This window comes from Glycine soja, chromosome 6, assembly GCF_004193775.1.
Source record: "Glycine soja cultivar W05 chromosome 6, ASM419377v2, whole genome shotgun sequence".
Classification (NCBI taxonomy): domain Eukaryota; kingdom Viridiplantae; phylum Streptophyta; class Magnoliopsida; order Fabales; family Fabaceae; genus Glycine; species Glycine soja.
In genome coordinates this window covers 39,740,956-39,761,419 of record NC_041007.1, presented here as the reverse complement: position 1 = coordinate 39,761,419, position 20,464 = coordinate 39,740,956, and the positions used below count along the sequence as shown (strand labels likewise).

The 20,464-nt window shown below is 31.9% G+C and overlaps 1 pseudogene; it reads right to left on the bottom strand.

Moving 5' to 3' along the window:
* Positions 1–13,395: 13,395 nt before the first annotated feature.
* LOC114416923 lies at positions 13,396–14,801 on the bottom strand (annotated as a pseudogene).
* Positions 14,802–20,464: the final 5,663 nt, after the last annotated feature.

The window sequence follows — 20,464 nt, the reverse complement described above, 5'->3', positions numbered from 1 at the left end:
TACCAACATTTATAATTTGAAGTGTATTTCTTTTGGTTAACTTTATTGATTATCTAAGATTATATTGATAGATTATTTTCTTGTGAAAGCTCTCTTTATATACTTTCTTTTAAAATCATCACATCACTTTTCTTTTATTACATTCTCAACTATGAAGAAATTAAGAGTGTTTTTAAATATTATTTCTTTGGCTATTTTGGAATTCAGATTTGATTTCTTTTAATGTGTCCCCTTTTATGTAAAAAAAATTGTTATAAATTATATTTTTGCAACATAGTTTATTAGGCACATTAGACAACATTGAATGTTTTTCTCATTGTGAAAACCCTGTTGGAGAAGAAAACAGTCCTTATCAAAATCCCTAAATCAAATGGCGGAAGAAGAATCTGGACTACCTACAGTCAATTTTCATACATCTCATTGTGCAATCATGAACTTAGGGCACCAATTTTTTTACATTTACTTAATTTAGGAAGGATTGAAAAATAAAATTAAGGGCTTTCTTTCCTCATATGATTATAGGTGATCCATCTAAACAAAAGAGAAGTCAAGGAAATAAGAAAAAGACAAAAGACGACAATATTACTCAAGGTTAGTGTGATTTTTCCAAAATCAATTATTGTCCTTAAGTGTTTTATGTTTTCATAGGGGTAACTCAAAGAGAACAATGGAGATAAATCCAACTTACGTATCTGGTATAAATAAATAAAGAAACATTTTGAAAAGAAAATCCTCAATTTAGTCTTGTAAGGTTACATGTTTTATCATATGTTACTTTCTGAAAATATTTAGTGACTAAATTATTTCTTAAAAGATTTTTTTGTCATAATTTGTAGTTTTCAAAAGTTTTTCTCCACAATGATTAAATTAATTTCACATTTAAGCCATTCTACCCCTACTATCATGTGTATATCAGCATGCATGGTTTTATGCCTACTTGAGGATTTTCTATTCTTTGTTGTGTAATAATATTGTCACATAACTAGTTCACAATTTTACACCATTATGGGAGTGAACATTTTTTAGCTAGTTTCATTTTTGTCCATAATTCTTGGCTTGGAAATATGTTCATGATCAAATAAACAGAGCCATCAAAACGAAGAAAGCAATTTAGGGTTGGAGATGTTGGTAAAATATTATTTGATGAAGAAGAGCTCAAAATGATCCTAGATTTTAAGATAGGTGAGGACTATATTGAGGTTCTTTGTGGCGCTACAAACAAAAAATATGGAGATTATGTTGGGAGGCTAAAAATTAATAACTTGTGAGTGTTGCCTTGAGTAAGTTTTCCACCTCAATTTCTCAAGGTTTTTTTTTGCTATAATATAATTGATCTCTAATGTTTCAAGAAAGTATTTTTATTTTATATTGTTATAATTGTACAATAAAAAAATAATGGGACAGGAATGGCAGAGTCAGTTGATATTTTTTAGAGCCTTATTTTTGTTATTTAAAACAGGTTAAATAATAGTTTTGTTTTGTAATTTGAGAAAGAATCACTATTTCTTTTCATTTTATTTTATTAGCAATATAAATTATTATTATTATAAATATAATTTGGATCCTATGCATTATTTGTTGGTGGAAACGAGGGAGAACACTAAAGTTGCTGGAAACATGTTTGTTGGTAATAATCCGTGAATGTCACTCCAGAAGCATTTGAGAAACATGCTTTAAGGGAAGGGAGTGGAAGGTGGAAGAGAAACATCTGGGTTCATTGCGAAGATCAAGACAAAGTTTCACTCTAGAAGACACCCCTGATAAAATATTACACACACCAGGAAAATGTGTCTAACCGGAAAGACTCTGCAATGAGGAAACAAAACTTTCACAGGGATGAGTTCCTGCGTTGCAGGAGATGCAGGAAGGAGCGCAGGTTCCATCTCAAGAGCACACCAGACATTAAGAACTACCATGATTCTTTAAACAACAAATGTTGGACTTGTTCTCTTTGGCCTTATCAAAAGTAAGTTGCTCAATCCCAACTCAAGCTATATGATATTCAAGTTCATGCATGATTAGTATTTTCTTGTGAATGTTGTTGGTACTTATTCTTGCAAAATACATTATATGTTCGAAAAAGATACTGGGGACTCACGATGTGTCAATAAGAGCTAGAGAGACAAAAAGGATGAGTGATAATTGATATTTTACTAAAAATCACAAATACCTTCAACTAGAGACAATCCAACGTTAGTAAGGTAGGATAATTAATTATTGCAACAATGTTCTTTTTCCAAGTAATTAACAACATCAACATACCTATAACTTAGAGTCAAGACCACATGTTATGAACAACTTTATGTTGGATGGTCATCCATGCACTCAGAGATGGAGAGATAAATGACTGATATGATTAATGGTATGATATGAAAGAATGATAAAGAGAAATCAAGGTGTATGTACAATTTGAGCATCCAAATATTGGGACTCTTGTATGTTAGCTTAGGGCCAAGCCAAACCGTATATAGATTGAAAAGTGACTCACGCTAACTTATATTGCATACAGTAAACTTGAATACTCTTAGAAGATATATTCCAGTTGAGAGATCTGCTCAAATATCAATTCTAATTAATGATGTGAAAATTTTCATTTGCATTTTTCAATTTTCATTCTAAGATGGTCTTTCACACATAACCGTCTTAGAATGGTTAGCATTCTACATGGGTCTTGTCCAAACCAATGTAGAAATGCTATCTTTTTTTATTTTTTGGATTTGAAGCTACTTTTTTTTTGTATTTGCAGAGTTGATATAAGGTTCAAATAGTAAACATGTGACAATATGAAATTAATTAAATTTTATGCAATGAATATGAAATTTTCAAATATTTTCTAGTTTAAAGCATATTAAGTACACTAAACATGTTTATTTTTTAACAAATTTGACACAAATTAACCAAATATTAGACATTGAAGATATTTTTAAAAAATCAAGTAGTCAAGCGGTACGATGATGACAGAATTAACTATCATGTGGTAATTAAAATAAAGCATTAAATGCTGACACAGTACCTAAAAAATGTGTAAAGCCATATGATAGACAGTGATAGTGACCCCAACTACCAAAGAATTCAGCATATATGCCCACAGGTAAGCAGGATTTTGGAAAAAGGCCTTCCATGGTACATTATATCCTGTATTTTAAGAACAAGACACAAAGCAAAGTTACTTGGCAGATATTGAAAGTATTCATTCAATCCAACCCAGTGTAAGGTTTACACACAGAGGCAAAAAGCATTCTGCTATTTCTCAAGTTAAAAACTTAGATACTTTTAAAAGGAGAAAGTAAAAATAGACACTACTAGGAAATTGGAGTTTCTTGAGAGAACTCCTCTTTATGAATATATATATTGTTATTACCATCAAAATCCTTAACAAAAGACTACTTGTAAATTGTTTGAAGACGAGATAAGGATATTATGTATAATAAGTAACAATAGGAAATAGTTATCAATAGAAAAAATATTAGAATATTGCTTTAAGCAGAACTGGCATGTGATTCCTAAGCACATTCAAACTTTGACACAAAAGTGAGGTTCAAAACTGACATAAGTTTTTTACTTATACCTTCAAAGAGGCATTAAGTTATGTGAGAGAAGTTTTCCATGATTGTGTACAACTGGTATCATCATCTACTGTGAGACAATCAAAATCAAAAGTAAAAAACAATCCATATAACCATAAGCCTCAAAATACGTAAGATAAAGAATGGAAGTCTTCAACCGGACATCCAAGACAACTTATACATGAACATGCATGCTGCCTTGAAGGCATAACATATCAAAAACATGGCAGTCATATAAGGTTAATAAGTTTGTATAAACAGCGGAATAGGAAGTTTAATGATAGGTCCGATTTTTAAAACATCAACAAAAACTATCCCGTAATTTTTTTTATGAAAATATACAATAGAATACATGCGTTCATCTCAATCTCACCATTTGAAACACAATGAATAATTAAAATGGAACTTTTATGAATAGAGCAATTTTATTGAGAACCCAGAAAGGTGCCAAAAAAATAACAACATCAAAGAAAAAAAACACCTGAAAATGACTAATCAATCGAGATACTTAAACCTAAAATATAAGTGGCAACAAAGTATTTTTCCGCATACATCCCTAATAATGAGATTTTGTCGTTTTCTCCTAACAAATCTATTTATTTATAAATATAATATATGAGTAGTTTCTTTAAAATTATTTGTTGAAATAAATGCTCATTTTAATAAAATAAGTAATTTTTTTATTTTTTAGTATATTTGTCTAAACTCTTTATATTTTAAAAAATAAATTCTATCTATTTTGTATGAAAATGCTCATATAAGAGACGCTTATTTTAAAATTATTTTTTAAAAGTTTAAACAAATTCATCCATATATATATATATATATATATATATATATATTTGTGTAAAAATATATCACACAAGGGGATACATAAAGTGAGAATAGTATTTGTAATAAGAAATAAGAGAAGTAAATTTAGATTATATAATCATGTACGTGGATAATTATGCTTATATAATCTCTTAAAAAGTTATGTCACATTATCTTTAACCTTAATATTGCATGATTTCATCCGATACTTAATTAATCATGATTATCTCACTTTCTCATAATAAAAGTCCCTTCAATTCACTCTATATACTCACATATGACCATATATGTATATATTTAACTCGTAAAAATAATCTCTACTACCATGACAGGGTTTAGCATGCATTGTTTAAGGCTGCTTGCGACAAGTCACAACTAAAATATGTCAAGTTTCTGCAGTGTTTGTTTTACCTATACATTTAAAAAGCGTTAAAACTCAATAGTACCAATTATCATTCATCAAAGTAGTTAATTAAATAATACAGTAGATACTCAACTTGTACAAATAATATCAAAATAGTTATACTTGCTAATGTTACGGAACATAAATTGTGAGTGTAAAAAATTAATTTAATTTCCATTATGCACTCAACCTTTCACATTATGTTATCTGCACTTTTTTTACGAGATTATGTTATCCCTCAAACTCCATGTAGACCAATTTGATCTTTATCTCTTCATTGTAGTTTTAGCAAGCAAAGACTTGCTCAACCTTCATCTCCCACTCAAGATACACTTTCGGATCACGAGTCCCTTCAATAGTAGGAATCTTCACCTTTACTGCCTCAATCCCTTCCTCTCTTTGCGTACCTCCATATCTTCTATGACTTCTTCTCTCCCTATACCTCACATTCCTCCATCCTCCCTCATCCTCTTCATACTCGTCATCTACTCCATGAGAATAATTAGATGATCTAACCTCTCTTCTTTGCTCTATATTTTCAATCTCAAAGTGTTCAAGTGTAATTTAATTTACCCCAAGTGATATGTAAAAAGCAAGACAAACATATGAAAAAAATGGGTTCGAAAAAGGAGATGAAGGTGAAAGTTAATCTATGTTGATATGTAATATTATATTACTATCAAATGCTCTTTAGAATTTTTTATTACTATTCAATTATCAATGAATTTATTTTCTTTAAAGAATATAGAGAAAAATAATTTATGATTGTTTAGTTACAAATAGAGTATAAATAAGTTAATTTCTCCTTATTTTCTTTTTATTAGTTAATATTATAAATAATTTAGCGTTAATAATTAATTTTGTAATTTAAATTTATATTTTGACATAATATCAACTCTAACGGAGGATTTAGTAATATTTTTTTAATTAATTATGTTTTAATCATAGAAAATATATTTTATATGACTTTTATAGTTTCAGTTTGGAAGGTCACATTTAAATGGCTAATAAAAATGCTAATGTTGAACATATTCCTTAAGCAATAAAAAATAATTTGACTTTAGAAACGACAATAAATATACCATAATATGATTAAAGAAATAAAAAATATATAATTAAATTCGTGATATACAATATACCTACAGATTCAAAAGATGCATAAAAGTAAAATTTTGTGTAATTTTTTCCTTCAAAAGATTATGCTACACTTACCATTGTATTTCAACGGGTGCAAAATGAATTGGGTGAAAAGAGTATAATCATGATTGGTTACATTAATTGCTTTTGTATTTATAATCACGATCGGTTTTTTCGGTCAATCAATTCTATTAATACAACCATATTGACTTTTTTCCATTCAATTCCTCATCAAAAGCTACAAAATATATTTCTGCAACTACCCACATATTCTTTCTTTTGTATATCTAAAGATAATGATAAAGATAAAGTAATTTCATATTCCATTTCATACTGAAAACTATAAATTTATAGGATTAAAGAAATGTGGTCTTATTAAATATAATTTTCTTTTTTAGTTCTATTTAATTTTGCACATTCAACTTTTCTATTAAATACAAAAACCCTCATGCAGTGTTGGTCAATCACACGACGCCTCCCTAATTTATTTTGTAAATTAATCAATGTGTGTTATAGATAGATGATTAAGGGATGCTTGGTCACTATAGAGATTTCAGGTAATATAACAATTGATTGACATACATTTTTAATATCAATTAATTTGATTATTAAAAAGAACTAAATTTATGCATGAAAATAAAAGTATTAACTAATGATGTAATTAAGAGATGCTTGAATATTACAAGAGTTATGTGACTCTTTGTGTTTTTTTTTTTGTTGAATTTAAGCATTTATATGATTAATGAGTATTATTAAATAATAAAAAAATTATTTTAATTATCTCTGAAAAGAAGACAGTTAGTCATGAAGAGACAAATCCTTTATCATAATGAACACATAACTTCTTGTTTTTTATTTTCAGCATCTAGTTTTAAGAGAAGTATTTGATCGTCACCTAATTATCTTTTACCAAAATACATTCTCAATTATTTTAATATTTATTATGATCAACATCTCATTGTATGTAGCTAGGATGACGTTCAAATAGTGTCTGATACACTTGGTCAATTGTGTTTTAAACATTTATTATTTTTTATAACACTTTAATATAAATTTATTATGAAAACATATTAATGTGATTTGTATTTTATGGAAAAATATTTATCACTTACTTCCAAATTTCATTTAATAAGTGACAATTAATATACTTTCTTTTATGATCATCACAACACATTTATTTTATTATTTTTTAAACTATGAAGAAACTAAGAGTGTATTTACTTATTATTTCTTTGGCTTTTTTGGGATTCAGATTTGAGAAGAAAACAATCCATACGAAAATCCCTAAATCAAATGGCCGAAGAAGAATCTGGACTACCTATAGTCAATTTGCATGCATCTCATTGTGCAGTCATGAACTTAGGGCTCCAATTTAATTTTTTTGTTTTATATTTAGTAGTTTTGGAAGGATTGAAAAATAAAATTAAGGATTTTCTTTCCCCATATGACAACAGGTGATTCAACCCAACAGAAGTCAAGTCAAGGAAATGAGAAAAAGAAAGAAGATGAAAATATAACTCACGGTTAGTGTGATTTTTCTAAAATCGATTAATTTGCTTAAGTGTTTTATGTTTACATATGGTTTCAAGTGGTAGCTGAATTCTATGCATTCAAGCGATATTTATCTCTTTTACAAACATAGTTATAATTTGATGTGTATTTAATTTTAGTGGATTTTATTGATTATCGAAGTAATTTTGTAAGAAGTGAAAAATAAAATTAAGGGTTTCCTTTCTCTCGATCTCGTTAGAGGCGTTCCACCTCAACAGGAGAGAAGTCTAAGAATCGAGATAGAGGAAGAACTCAAGAATATTACGAAAGGTTAGTGTGATTTTCTTTGAAATCAATTCTTTTGCTTAAGTGTCTCATGTTTTGATATGATTTCAAAAGGCAATTTAATTCCATGTATTCAAGAGATATTTTGTTCTTTTAGAAACACATGTATAATTTGAGGTGTATTTAATTTTACTAGACTTTATTGATTATGTAAGAAATTTTGGAAGAGTAGAAAATTAAAATTAAGGGTTTCCTTTCCCTCTTTGACTACAGGCGAAAAGAAGAAATTCAAGAATATAGCACAAGGTTAGTGTGTTTTTCTTTTTTTTAATCATCACATCACTTTTCTTTTATTAAATTCTGCAGTGTTTGTTTTACCTATACATTTAAAAAGCGTTAAAACTCAATAGTACCAATTATCATTCATCAAAGTAGTTAATTAAAGAATATAGTAGATACTCAACTTGTACAAATAATATCAAAATAGTTATAGTTGCTAATGTTACGGAAGATAAATTGTGAGTGTAAAAAATTAATTTAATTTACATTATGCACTCAACCTTTCACATTATGTTATCCACACTTTTTTATGACACTATGTTATCCACTCTTACTTATAAGGATTATAATTAGTTTTCCTCTAAGGTCCAAGGGTGAAATTCCTCCCATGATATAATTTGGATCCTGTGCATTATTTGTTGGTGGAAACAAGGGAGAACACTGAAGTTAGTGGAAACATGTTTGTTTGTAATAGTTATTGAATGTCACTCTAGAAGCATTTGAGAAACATGCTTAAAGGGAAGGGAGAGGAAGGTGGAAGAGAAACATCTAGGTTCATTGCAAAGACGAAGACAAAGTTCCACTCTGGAAGACACCTCATACAAAATATTACACACACCAGACAAATGTGGCTAACCGGAAAGACTCTGCAATGTGGAAACAAAACTTTCACAGGGATGAGTTCCTACGTTGCACGAGATGTGGGAAGGAGCGCAGGTTCCATCTCAAGAGCACACCAGACATTAAGAACTACCATGATGCTTTAAACAACAAATGTTGCACTTGTTCTCATTGGCCTTATCAAAAGTAAGTTGCTCAATCCCAACTCAAGCTACATGATATTCAAGTTCATGCATGATTAGTATTTTCTTGTGAATGTAGTTGGTACTTAGTCTTGCAAAACACATTATATGTTGGAAAAAGATACTGGGGACTCAGGATGTGTCAATAAGAGCAAGAGAGACAAAAAGGATGAGTGATAATTGATATTTTACTAAAAATCACTAATACCTTCAACTAGAGACAATCCAGCTTTAGTAAGGTAGGATAATTAATTATTGCAACAACATTCTTTTTCCAAGTAATTAACAACATCAGCTTATCTATAACTTAGAGTCAAGACCACTTGTTATGAACAACTTTATGTCGGATGGTCATCCATGCACTCAGAGATGGAGAGATAAATGACTGATGTGATTAATGGTATGACATGAAAGAATGATAAAGAGAAATCAAGGTGTATGTACAATTTGAACGTCCAAATATTGGGACTCTTGTATGTTAGCTTTGGGCCAAGCCAAACCGTATGTAGATTGAAAAGTGACTCACGCTAGCTTATATTGCATACAGTAAACTTGAATACTATAAGAAGCTATATTCTGGTTGAGAGATCTGCTCAAATATCAATTCTAATTAATGATCTATTCACGCAAGCAGGGGCTGTTCTCGTTCTTCAACATGCCTAGGCTGCTCAACTTGTTACTGTGAAGGGTGCATCAAGTGCCGCTTTGAGGATTGCATGCAGAGACTTTATGCTATATGCTAAACCTTAACTAGGCTCTGCGAAGTGCCATTTCTGAATTGACTCATTTGGCACCTACATGAAGACTTGAAATCTATATGATGTTGCGGAGAAAGTTTGGACCTCTTTATTACTGTTTAAGAAAGGGGAAATGAAGCACGTGTAGATGGAGGCGTTGGCTTTGTATGCGAGTTGCTGGTACAAGATGTTGTGGGTCAGGGTGAGGAAGGGACGGTGAGGCGTTAGGGTGGGAGGACCTATGGCGGTGACTATGAGGCTTTGGGTTCTGTGGCAGGATTATCGAAGGGAGCCTGATCATGAAATGTGTAGAGATTCTTACCTAATTAGGGTTCATGACATTGAGAGAAGAATGAGGCAGCTAGAGGGCAAGACACTATGTGTTTTAGAAAATTTGACAACATTAGATTTTTTATTAACCATTGTTAACGCACGTCAACCAACATCAATTTTGGTCAAAAATGAAGTTAAGAGATACACACAAGATCGGTTTTTAAAAAACCGATGTTAACAAAGTCCTTTTGTTAACATCAGTTTTCATAAAACCAACGTTAAAGTCCTTTTGTTAACAAAGTCCTTTTGTAAACAACCGCCTTAGAATATTGAAAAAAATTAAGTCAACAGTGGTTTTGACCTACGACCGTCGTAGATATGGTTATATAAATGCTGCTTGGTTCCTCAGGCATTCACTGTGTTTTGCTGAACCCTCGCGCCTCCTGAACCTCTTCCCCTAAACCTTTTTCGCTGAACCCTCGCACCTCCTGCACCGTCAAACGCACCCTGAACCTCTTTCCCTAAAGCTCGCGCACCCTGAACTCTCTTTCCCTAAAGCTCGCGCACGCTGAACCTCGAGGTCGCACACATTTTGTCTGTCAAAGTCAGGCACTACCGCAAACCCTAACACAGGTCGTCAAACAGGTAATGTCGAAAACCCTAACTCTATTTACAAAATTTTTATATATAGGAACATTCGCGCACCCTTGGTCGCACACATTGAGTTGCATTTAGAGACCATGCTAAGTTAGTTGAAGTTTAGAAGCCATCAAGGATCAGACCAAGTTTTGTGTTTTGTGTAATTTGTTATGACTTGTTCATTTTCAATCTCTGCATGAGTGAGAGTTAGGGATCTCTGTAGCTTCCTAGGAGAGAATGTGTGAACTTCTATGTGGCAGTCACAGGTCTATGATCGGACCTCTGCTCTTTTATGATCATCAATGTCTTGTGTCGCCCTCCTCCCTTCGTTTTCTTCATAAAAAAATCATAATCTGAAACTGTTGAAAGTCAAAACCCTAGAATCGTTCCCCAAGCTCTGCGGAAACTACATAACTAAATCACCTCAAATTGAGGAATTACTATTAATTACCGTGAGGTATTAAATCTGTATTCCTCTTTAATTCGCCGTTGATGTTGTTCATGTTATGTTTTTCAATTCAATCATTTGTGTGCCTTTTCCATCTCAATGTTATTTATTTCTTTTGCTGAATGAAGTTGGAGTCATTAACTGGGATATATTGTTTTCTCCGCCTCAGCTCTACACTTAGTAGGTTATTTATGTTGAGCGATACATTTTGACTTTCAGAGTAAGTATGGAAGATACCTGGCTTTCAGTTTCCATATAATTTCCTGAAAGACAAACTATATTTTGTGTGAACTCAAATTCCCTGTTTCTATTTTATCTGTTTTGTTTATGCATGCGTTGTTTGTTTTATTCATGAAAGAGTACTTTATATTTTGGTTTGATGTTTTTCTGTTGTCCATCTAATATGTAAGGAAGTTGAGATATTCTGAACTTGGAAGCACCATCCCTACCATTCTATTTTCCTCATTATGAACTTCCTAAGAACTTGGCAATAGTTGAAGATTCAAATAATTTCTTAAAAGATGGGAAAATGTCAAAATATTACTTAATTTCCCTTGGCTGCTTTGAGACCTCAGGATGTCTGCAGTAGGCATTGATATCTAATGGGAGGAGTGTAGAATAGTACATGCTCTGCTCTTTATAATTATTAGTAAATTTTAATTATTATATACTTTTAGGAAACCAATTAGACTAGATTGATAATGTAAAATAATGCTCTGCTCTTTGATTATAAATTATATTTGTGATAAATGCTTTAAAAGTAGTATTTAAGGTTGTCGTTAACAAATTCATTAGCCAAAATAATTCGATCTTCTCCTTCATCTAGTGTTATATGATCTCCGATTTCCTTTTTTAAAACACAGTGAAAGTACCTATCAAAAAACTTTAAATCAAATCAATTAAGTTAGAGATGTTTATGTGTATGAGAATGAATAAGATGTAAATTTTCTTTTCTTTATGTGAGTATATGAGTTAAGGGAGGAGGTTACAACTGAGTAACTGCTCCTCATCAGTTTGTGCTATACTCCTTTAGTGGGGATCATGCGTTTGGTCTTGCTCGAGTATATGACAAGTGTGTTGAGTACCTACTGAGTTTATGACCTGTAGGTACATAGGTGTTTCTTTTTAATTAGATAGTATTTGATTCAATTTTTTTAAAAAAGAAATGTTGAATCAAACAATTTTTATATAACAATTCTTAACTAAAAATAAATAGCTTATGTTTAGAAGAAATTATGAGAGTAATGAAGTTTTAGAAAAGTTAATTGGATAAACTATCTAAACTTTTGGAGAAAATAAGTATGAAAATATGTTGCTTTAATTTCTTTCCTTGCAATGAACACTTCGAATGTGAATCTACTTGTAGGCTCTTTGGCTTCAAAATAGTTGTTTGTGACCAAATGGTCTTCGAAAGTAGTATGAGTTGCCTGTTTCATACAATTGTGTATTGACTTTTTTCTTTTTTTGTCTTTTATCACTTCTGAAATCACCTTTGGTCCTTTTTCAAAATCCTTATCTATAAATTGTATTTGACTTTGAATTTTGACAAGCAGTTTTGACTTAGGTTTCCCAAGGCACATTCTTTGACAATTTTTGGAATTGATCAAGAATTTTTCTTCTAAAGCTTCATATTCATGATTCTCAAACTGCTTCTGAATAGCTGTAGTAGTGCTTCTACATCAGTCTTTTTGTCTTTTTTGTTTCGCTTTGTTTCAATCAGTACTTGAAATTCTAGGATAGATTCTTATTTCTGGAAGACATTTCACTTCAGTTTTAAGCATGCTGCTTCTGATATAGCAATTTATTGCTTCAAAACAATGTAGATACGTTCATATTAGTTCTTATTCAATTTACATATTCTGATGGAGCTTTTAATCATATGCAGATTCTAGGCTTGCTACCTTTTAGGTGAAATTCATCCCGATCATATTTATGATCATACACAGTTTTTGGTCTGATTGCATTTTGATCTTTTGAGGGTATGCTCAATTTGGTATGCTTCTAACAATTGTCCTTCTAACAGGCCTTGCTTGTAATGAGAAATCATCGTACCTTTTAAGCTTTTGGACACTTGCATACTTTAGTTTCATTGACCTCCAGCTTGATGTTCCATGGTATAAAATAAATTCATGTTCTTATAATCACATTCTCAAAACAAATCATTAGTAACTTAAGTTCGACAGACTTGAAATTGTCTTATCATTAAAAATTCATCTTATCAGGGGTTTAACCTCAACATACTGTTCTAGTGACATTAATTGTCTATCTTTAGTTTGTTGCATGAGTCTTTCTTAATAGGAATGTTTTAGTAGTTGATAGGGTACCAACAACCTTAGGTCATAAAAGTGGGATTTAATGGAAATTATCGAAATATAAACTCTAACAAATTTGAATTGAGCAAAGATTCTCTCTTTAAAAGTACATGTAATCTCTATAAGAAAAAAAACTAAACTAAACCACTCTTAATAATTTATTAATGCTGGTATCTATAATGCTATTGTACCTATTCCTTTTTTTTTCATTTGGGTTAATTTAATATTGCAACTCAAATTATTACAACCAATTAACTGTGCCATACATTAAGATGTAGTAGAAATTATTTCAATCAAAGTCTTCAAATCCCGTGCTGCTTGTCCTTCAGGCCTAGTTGCATCTTGCACAGTCTGCTTCACCTTAAGAGCATTGTCTCTAATCTTCTTTCCCTCTTCCTGCGCCAGAATCAGATTCAAGCTTTTAAGCAATCCATTTTCTGTGAACACCTTTCCTTCCATTACCACCCCAATCTCCCAAACATCTTCTATCAATCTTCCAGCCACCCCTTCATCACCAAAGAATGGCCTGCAGATCATAGGAACCCCACCACAAACACTCTCAGTCACTGAGTTAGCTCCACAGTTAGAAACAAAAACTCCTGACGAATCATGTGCCAAAACTTGGGATTGTGGAGCCCAAGACACAACTTTCCCTCGCATCTTGGTCCTCTCAAGAAACCCATTTGGCAAAAGATCCATCAGACCTTCCATGAGAGACCACAGAAATGGAAACCCACTTTCTTCCAATGCCTCCGCCACCGTCACAAGCTCGTGTGGAGGCGGTGCCACCAAAGTCCCAAAGCAAACATAAGCCACCGATTTAGAACTGTTGGTGTTTTACCATGAAAGGCATCCACTAGAATCTGTGTCAGATGGTGGCAACAAAGGAGAGGGAAGTGGAACAACATAAAGCAAAGACTGCAATTTGGATCTCATGTCTTGAACAAACAAAGGTGGGTCCAATTCCTCAAACAAATTCATAACTACAGCCTTGGCTTGAGGCAGCACCTTAGCCAAGGAAACCAGTGTCCTTGAAAACATTGTCTCTCTTTCTCCAACAATGAGCAGATCCTGCGGCATGTCTTTGACACCAAAGTTAGACAACCCAGGAAGGAAATCCAATCGCGTATTAAGTCAATGTAAAAGTATAGAGAGAGTGAGCATGACATGGGAGGCCAAAATGCAATCCAAGGAACATTGAGGCTCTGAGCCACAAGGAGAGAAGAGTCTACAAAAGCATCAGCAATGATGCAAGTGACTCTTTGTATCTGCCTCCGCCAATAGTATACCTTTTTGCAAGTTCTGAGGACCAGTTTTGAGAAAAAGGTTTACTTTTTCAATTGGGTGATTGGCTAGTTGTGCGTGACTCATTGGGATTCCATCACTTATGCTATAGGCCTTGATGTTTTTGGGGATGTGGGGTCTGTTGAAATGTGTTGCATTTGATTTCTGTGTGCAAATGAATGAGAATGAACAGTTTGGAGCGGTTTGAGCTAGTTTGAGGACAAGGTTTAAGAGAGCCATAAAGTGGGTGCCGAAGGGGAAAGCAAAGACAGCTACATGTTTGTTTTCCATTGAGTTTGGCATATAATTGGCAAGATGAAGGTGAGAGTGGAGAATGATCAATGGAGGCAAATATGGATTTGGATTGTGAGGTTTTAGAAATTTGTGGCATGGTTCATGATGCAGTGTAACCGTTATTCGGACGACTCGGATCTGGAATACTTGTTTTAAGTTTCATTTGATAAAAACATGACTCTTCAACAGTTCCCAAAAAACACCGAAACTTATGAATCTTTGGATTCGTTTAATGATGAAATAAAAGACAAAATGTAACTATGATAATGTTTTATATATGTGGTACTGGTAAAAAAATAAAAATAAAATACTCTTTAATAGATAAATGAGAAAGATGTGAGAAGTAAAATAATTTGTTTTCGGTAGTTAAAGGGGAAATATAAAAACATGTGAGAAATCAATTTTATATACAGTGTGTAGTTATCTTTCTTTCAGTCATAAGTAGACCAGTTGATAGGCACCATGTGTTGGGAATGGGTTGTTGACCTCACAATTATCCTAAGGAAAAGGAAAAACATTGACAAAAAATGAAGCCATCTAATAGAACTTCATTTCGGTAGTTGTAACTTGTAACAGTAGCCAGATGGTGAACTTTTCAATCTTGTTTTTAAATTAAATATTTTGCTTTTCATTTATTTTCTCCACTTCTACTTACTTTCTTTCTTAAGATCAAAGTAGTGATTCCTCATTTGCTTGATACCTCTTTTTGATTCAATGTCATTCCACTTCTTTAAATGTGTAGAAACCAAAGTTTCCTGAAACTAGATTAAAGTTTAGTGGTTATGTGCTAAAAATACACAAGGAGAGGAGCTATTCTCCACTGTACAATTAGTTCAATATATATTATGATATTTAATTATGACATTAAGATGAGTCTTCAATTTTGCATAGTAACTTTAGTTTGTATAAGATGACATAAAATCATATTATATATATATATATATATATATATATATATATATATATATATATATTCCATGACTATATTGATCACTTTTAGCTTCACTAAGTCATGAATGATGATAATGGTGGTCCAGAATTGAGTGGGCTTCTGATCAGCTTTGACTCAGATGCTCGTTCCTCACGTTTGTACATTGCAAAAAATTGCCTTCAAGTCAGAGAGACAGGCATGAGGTTGAATTCGGTGTTCCTGTTTTGCTACACAACTCATATTTAGAAAAGAAATGCTAGTGTAATTCATTAAATTTTATGAGCCTCATTAAATAACATATGCCTCTTTCTTAGTAGGAATTAGGGAAAAAAATCAATTACTAATGAGAATTTGATAAAACTCATCAAATTTATTTGACAATAAAAATATACTACCCAAGTAATACATTGTAATGCTTAATTTAATTGCTACATATATAACTCATATATATAGAAGACAAATGTTATAGCTTATAAGTTAAGTACATACATTGTTTTTAACATTTACTTTTTGTAATTGAGAAAAGTTTGTTAGCCACATTAAGCAGGCCTGTTTTTTCTATAGTAAAATAATATAAACTTTTTCCATAATAAACATTGTATTAGTAACATTGTATGTTAAGAAATATGCATTGTAGTAGGAATTGGCAGAATGACTTGCACCCTACTACCATATTTAAGGACCTTTGTTCTAGTACCATTCAAAACTTATGTTCTTCATTTAGGCTGCCATCCCCCCATTCTGCATGAATTGGCAGTTTTGCTTTGGTTTCTTTGAATGACACATTTGAACATTGAATGCAATGGTAACCAATACATTTTTGTCAATTTCTTCGAAAACATTCAGTTCAGGTCCCTTCCTTAATCCATCCATGGCTGTCATAATAGCTACTTCATCATCTAATTTAGGCAACTAACCTGCTAAACATAAACTACCAGCTGCAGTGGCTATATAGTTGAAGTACGCTATAGCCGATACATATACATATATGAAATTTTGTGTTACAAATCATACCATTGACAGAGAATAGAGGTGACACATGCCTGTAAACATGTTGTATACTAAACCCCACCACAATCAGCACTCCCTAATGTGGAATTACTATTAGACATTGCAAACAAAAACACAGTTTCTTTTATACACAATTGCTTCCTTAATGTGTTAATTTGAAAAGGCATATGCAGATGTTTTTGTGTCATATATTGAATTACCTTACAGCCATATGTTGTATGTGTGTTTCAAATTTTTTTATTATTTAATAAATATAATGTACATCTCGGTGTGTGACAAATTTTGTTGTTTTGGTCCCTTAAAATGATCATTATAAAGTTCCGTATGAAAGTTTCAAGTTGCTAACAATTTGATCCTTTGTACTTGTGAACTTCTAATAACTTCATCATTCAAGTTTGAAAGGTGTAATTCTAAAGTTATGGTTGCTTTGGTTAGTACATATCAGGGGTTTACCTTATAAATTAATTTTTTTACAAACTGTTGAGATCTCTTCTCTTAACTTACTGATTTGTAAGAAGCAATTGTTAATTGTCAGATAGAAGGAGCAGCAACTACAAACGGCAGAGGACCAAGTATATCGGACACCTACACTAAACAACAACCAGGTTAACACTCTGACTAAACAAAATAATTGGTTTGTTTTTTTTTTTCAAAATTGTTGATAAATATATATATGCTTAAATATATTTTTGTTATGTGTACTATATTTAATTTTGTTTTTACTATCTAAGAATCGCTTTGCTAATGAATGCAAATCTGACAAACCCTATCAGAAGTTGAACCCTATACAAAAATTTAATCGTAAAGCTTAATGTTGTATGTCATACCCCTAATATTTTTCTTTTTACAGTCAATTTCATGAATTGAAAATTTATTTTGTGGAATGCACCAAATTGATAAAATCTCCACCAAAATGCATAGAGTGTATTTAGAATATTTTTTATTTCTATTTATTACATTTAGGAAAGAAAATACAATATGCTCCTCATCAAGGAGTTACTTACAACCTACATTATTTTAAGATCAATCTGATTTGACTTAACCTATTCAGTAAAGAATTCATATTTTATTAATAAAAAATATTTATAGTAAAGTAGGCTAAACTATGGGCTTTTAGAAAAGTCCAAAGGGGTTAATAGACTAGCTTATTTAGAAATAATATAATTTATAATTGAAATATTAATAATAAATATATAATAAGGTTAATTATACTAAGTCTCTGGTAAATTAATAAATTTTATTGAGTCACTATTTTTTTTTTGCGTCCTTAATAAAAAAAATTTGTTTTTAGTTGTTTTTATTTTGTCTTAATTCTTTAAATATATTTATTTTTATAATTTTTGTTCATTTCTATGAGCTCCTTTGATAAATATTTGATATGGATTAATAAGAAATCATCGTCAAATTTTAGGGACAAAATTGCAAATATAAGAAGGATTAAAACAAAAAACAAAAATGAAAAATAATTTTTTATTTTATTAGAAACTTAACATAAAATAAAAAATATATTAGGAAACTAAAATAAAATTTATTAATTCATTAGAGAAGGTACTTCAGGTATTACTTTTGGTTCATCCTACATTTTCCAGCAAAGTAAAACAATAATGATATAGAGAAAAGGATCAGAACTAAAATGAAATTACACAGTAAACAATTGTGAGAGAATGTCCACATTTGAAACCTTTGATTAGATTTTATGCATGTGGTTGCACACATGGTTAGCATAGCTTAAGTTTACCTCTTCACTCAGTTGATCACACTATAACAAGTGACATTTATGATGACTGCATGATTTTCATCCCTGATGCATAAATTAGGTTATAGATTGATACACTTTCTCACTGGGCATTTGTACTTTGTAAAGGTCTGTTTGAAAATGGCCAACTGTATATACCAAATATAATCTTTTTACTGGAGGGGATTGTGATCTTCCTTTCCCTGATCTCAGTGTCTTTTCTTCAGTTAGTAGAGACATTTTTGGCATGGAGTCCTTATCTATAAATGCTGAGGGAAACCTTGACCTTCTTTGCTTACCAGAAAAGCAACTTCTAGAATGGAAGTAGAATTTCAAATGAAATTATAAAAAATATATATGAATTATGCATGACTATGGCACAATTTAGAAATCTATATTTACACATATTTCTTATAAGTAGGTATATCCTTTCTTAAAAACCTCAAAGTTTGTATCATTCATGAGTTGTTGGACATTTTAGTGTAATTGATCTCTTTATTATGTTAAAATAAGAGTGCACCACTACTACAAAAACGGATTCAACATTGGTGTGTTAACATCGGTTGTTAAAAAAACCGATGTTAACATATGCGCGGTGACATAATTGTAAATACCGTGTATACGTTAACATCGGTTTTGTGAAAACCGATGTTAACGAAGTTCATTAACATCGGTTATTGGAGAACCGATGTTAACATTTATTAGCAACATCGATTTTTAAATAACCGATGTTAACAGGAGTCAATTACAGAAAAAGTGACTCGAAAGATGATGGAATCCTTCAGCCAGATGCAGTCCCAGTTTCAGTCTCAGATGCAATCACAGGGACTTGCACTACCTCCAGAGCCAGAGGTTGGTCCCTCAGGTCCTCGTGTCAGCACAAAAGAGAGTTGTGTTGCTCCCTCAGGGAACAATCTAGGGACAGGTGATTTAAAAAAATGCGGGCTATATATTGAAGAAAATCCTTCCCGCCTGGTTGCCCTAAGAAGACTTTATGAGGGATTCACAACAGTTCACAACATCCCTTTGTTGCATGGTCAAGTCAAGGTTGATGTTGAGGAGGTTAAAGATGCAGAGGCTCTCGTTCCTGTACCCACTGACGAGGTTACCTTAGTGGGGTAGACACTTAACACCTTCCTTGCTTGACCAACACATCTTGTGAAGTGTTTATCAGAACAGGTATTTTACTCTGATTATATGTTTATTTTTTTTCAATTATTTTGTTCACTGTAATCAAAACTTGCTAATTAACTATGTTTTATCAACAGGCAGCTGTGTCTCCAGCAAAATCTCTAGAAAGCCCGGATGAAGAGGTCGACAATCCCCTGTACCTGATGACATTGACCATCCCACAACTGTTTTTGAAGCCGCTCCAGGTTATGTGGGATGCTACCATATTCAGGGTGTTTAATCAAAACTTCCCGTTGTATATAAAGCATGAAGATCTCTCTGAAATTGCACACGGTGGTCAATGTCTCAGCATATCTGTTATACAATTGTGAATTCTGTAAGTCATTTTAGATTACTATTAATTACCAAAGTAATTGTTTTAAATTCATACATAATTAACTTTGACTTAACAACACAGCCATCTGACCGAGACAAGTGTGCGAGCGGGGAATTCTGATGTGTATGGATTCCTCGAGCCACAGTCCATTCAGAGATCTGGGCAATCACAATTTGAATCTGAAAGTTACATCAAGAGTTGGATACAGAGTTCAAAACGAGATGTTTACCTTGGAGCCTATCTGAATGGGTAAGTCAAACACAATAATTGAATTTAAATAATCTATACTACTACAATAACCCATATTCGTCTCTACTGCAGCGGACACTGGCAAATGGTCGTCATTCTGCCTAAGGAAAACCTAGTTGTCTGGTTTTGTTCTTTACATAACAGGCCAGACAACTACCTTAAGGGAATAATTAACAGGTCAGTATTGTTTTCAATACATTTTCATTGGCATAACTCAACAACATCAATATTTTAATGTTCCTCATATTCAACACTAGTGCTTTGAAA